Source organism: Octopus bimaculoides, chromosome 7, assembly GCF_001194135.2.
Source record: "Octopus bimaculoides isolate UCB-OBI-ISO-001 chromosome 7, ASM119413v2, whole genome shotgun sequence".
Taxonomy (NCBI): Eukaryota; Metazoa; Mollusca; class Cephalopoda; order Octopoda; family Octopodidae; genus Octopus; species Octopus bimaculoides.
Genome location: NC_068987.1, coordinates 6,386,321 through 6,390,054, shown reverse-complemented (window position 1 = coordinate 6,390,054; position 3,734 = coordinate 6,386,321). Strand labels below are relative to the sequence as shown.

Genomic DNA, 3,734 nt, shown 5'->3' with positions numbered 1-3,734 from the left:
TATATATATATATATATATATATATATATATATATATGACAGCTTTGTGTGTGTGCATAAGTACGTATATTGATAACAGTTTGACTTTTTAACCTCCAAAAATACACTACCTTGCCTAATTTCGGCTTCAAGGTGCTAAGCAGATGAAAGGCGAATACATTTTTTTGAAGTTCCTTTTAATTATAATCTAATCTCTAAGTTAATCAAATCTACCTCGAAACAAATTAAAATAATATCACAGCAAATCAAAATAATCTCGTAACAAAAGAATCTCGTAACAAATGAAACTTGTAACAAATGAAAGTCATCTTAAAAGCAAATTAAAGTAATCTTAAAAGAAATCAAAATAATCTCGAAGCAACTTAAAATAATCTCGAAACAAATTAAAACTATATCGAAACAAATTAAGATAGTCTGGAAAGAAATTAAAATAATCTCGAAACAAATTAAAATAATCTTGGAGCAAATTACATCTTTTATTATTTTTCTAATTAAATAATAGAATGGAACCATATTTTCGCCGCCTTTAACTGACGGTTTAATGCTTACTTACAACATTTCTAGTACGAGTAAAGGCGGCGAGCGCGCTGGATGGAATGCTTAGCAGTATTTCGCCCGCCACAACGTTCTGAGTAGAAAAGAAAAGAATACAGAAACCTTCGCCACAGATATAAAACAGTGACTGAAAAGAAAAGAAATCACTGATGCTGCAATTAGCTGATCGGCTGAATAAAATTCGTTATATGCAATAAAAGCAGTATTAGATTAAAATTGCAATCTGTGTATTATATCTAATGTAGATACATGATAGAAAACCAAAATAATTGCGAAATTCCTCCGGAGATAATATCGCTTATGGAGATTAAATACTTTTTCTCGAGTCTAAAATCACAGGATTAATGTTATGGATTATCATAAAGCAATGAAAAACATGGTTGTTGGGTACTGGGTCCTCATTAAGCATTTATAGTCGCTTGGATCAGAGAAGATTGGTCAAAATTTTATCTTTCACTTATTTCTGTCATTAGACTGCAACCATGTAAGGGCCACCACCTTGGAAGAGGTAGTCGAACAAATTCACCCCAGTACTTATTTTTGTCAAAATCTGAAACACGTTCTGTCAGTTTCCTGTGTCGAACCACAAATTACAAAAAACGTAAACAAAACAACAGCGATTGTCAAATAGTAGTGGTAATAGGGCGAAACAAAATAAAACACACTTATTCATACATGTATATGTACTTATGTTTATATGTTGTATAAATGCGTGCATGTATGTATGTATGTATGTATGTATTTATGTATGTGTGTATGTATGCATGTGTGTGATATTAGTTCACAGTAACTTAATGCAATAAAATGTTCCTTGATGATCCATTCTGATGAATCATCCATATGCACTTGGAAAACCCAGATGCAGGATTCCAAGTAACCATGATAGTGAAACGTACGTAGAAACTAATTTATAAACCTGTCTTTATCTTAATTTCTCGTGTGCGTGTGTGTGTGTGTGTGTGTGTGTGTGTGTGTGTGTGTGTGTGGGTATGTAAGATAACCGGTAGACTATGTAACAGACTGAAAAAAATAAGTTCTGGGGTCAATTTGTTCGACTGAAACCCTTCATGGTGGTGCTCTTGCATGGCCGCTGTCCAATGACTGAAACAAGATAAAAGATAAAAACAAAAAAAAAGCAACGTTCAATTGGTCACTGGATCATTCTGATAAAAACTTCAAAATACGTATTTTTACCGGAATAATATAGATTTGGGTGGTTTTATATAACGTTCTATATAACTTCAGTATCTAGTTTGCTTGATATCTTTCCAAAACCATAAAGTACTTTTGATATTAAATTTGTAGTTGAGTGTATCAGTTTACCAAGTAACCATTCCTCGTTTATTTAGGAACATTCTTATACCAACATTAAAAAATATATATGTGAAAAAATCAAGTATTTTAAAATAGCAACTATTGTACAAAAAGCAGGATCTTTTCCAAATAGGTTTTAAATGTCTATTTAAGAAATGATGAATATCCATGGTACTTATTGGAAATTTTGTCTTGTAGCGAAAATGGCGCCGCTGTCAGAAGAGGTTTTCGCATATTACTATATCTGTCCATTTTTTATTATCAACGTTGAGTGCTTAATCAAAGGGCTAGATTGTTTTTTTTTATCAGACGATACCTGTTAGTTTTGTACATAAGCAAGACAGTCAAGATGACCCATGCGTATATCGCTTGTAGATAATACCTCCTATGGACATGCTGTGTATAAAAACAAAATATATATATCAGAAGGTGACGAAAATTGTTCCAGCAGCGGCTAGCAAGAACTCCACATGCATTTCGGCCCTTAGACCTTGTCGATGGAGTGTAGCCAGCTAACTACGTGCTTATATACAAAGGATTGCTCCTCTATATCGCTTCCGATATATTGGAGTACAGACTATTGACTTATCGAATCAAAAATTTACTATTTTCCTGCGTGGACTTGCAAAAATCTTATACGAACCCTCATGGGCCATACGGACCCTAGTTGAGAACACCTGGTCTAGATGATCGCTTTCGCCAGCATCTCCTTGTACCCTTAAATACTCGATGACTCTTGAACACTCGGCCTAACATTACAATTTACCTAATCACCCAACCGACCTCCTTTCGATTTTCTTAGTTACTGCGCACCCTTGATCCTATTAAACCCTTTAACATAAGGAACGACTTATCTTAGGTCAGTCTCAGCTCCTCAAGTAGGCGTCAATGAACGCTTTGCCTTCTTGTAGCCCTTTCATCTCCCCCTTGTCTAGCTATGACCCAGTTTCCTTCCCTTTTCTCACATTCACGAGCTTTCGTACATATCCATGTGCGTGTGTGTGTCTGTCTGTACCCGCTCCCTTCTCCCAGCTACATATTTCTCTCTTGACCCCTACTAAGCGAACTTTCTTCCCCTACCAAATTTCCTCCTTTCCTGCATGTTTGTATCTCTATGCGTACCTTTACATGTGTGTGTATGTTTATGTACGCTTATCGCATGTCTTAATCCCACGCTGCTGTTTAACACTTCGTTGTGAGCGTCTTTCTAATCTCTCCCTTATTCCTCTTCATTCACCCTTTCTTCGCTTCGTCACTCCTGTCGTCGCCCCCCACCCTATGTCGCCAACTGACACCCTTTTCATTTCCTTGTGTTCCCACTGTCTCATACTTCATTTCTGTCTCAGAACTCAAAATGTACTAACAATTCAGCTAAACAAGGAAATAATGAATATTAACCGCAGATAAAATGAACGTCGTTTAATCTTTTCTATTCATCATAAATCAACAAAAAAGAGCAATCACCACCACTACCACCACATCATCATCATACTCCTCAACGTATAATAACATACAACAACAACGTATAATAACATACTTACACTCAAACAGCTGATTACATTCCGATGCGAAACCACGTTCAAGAAACGAGTCACTAAGAAGAAACCTTACAAGCTGGACAGAACCAATTTGCCAAAATGCATCTCTTAAATGTAGGCTACATCCACGATCGCTTCTTTCAATGAGACACTGGAAATTTGTTTTTTTATTCTTTAATTTTTCCTTGATCCTTTCGGTGGCCATGCTGGGGCACTCGATGGGTTTAAGACGAACAAATCAAATCAATATATATATATATATATATATATATATATATTGGTTAAACTGGCAATATGACCATCCCCAAGTACAACAATATATATATA

The 3,734-nt window shown here is 35.5% G+C and overlaps 1 long non-coding RNA gene across 1 annotated transcript in view; it reads right to left on the bottom strand.

The window, feature by feature from the left end:
* The window catches only part of LOC128248285 (uncharacterized), a 31,350-nt gene extending 27,662 nt beyond the window's left edge, over positions 1–3,688 (bottom strand). The window contains exon 1 of the long non-coding RNA XR_008264521.1: positions 3,411–3,688. This is a non-coding gene — a long non-coding RNA (uncharacterized LOC128248285). The remainder of the gene's footprint in view (positions 1–3,410) is intronic.
* Positions 3,689–3,734: the final 46 nt, after the last annotated feature.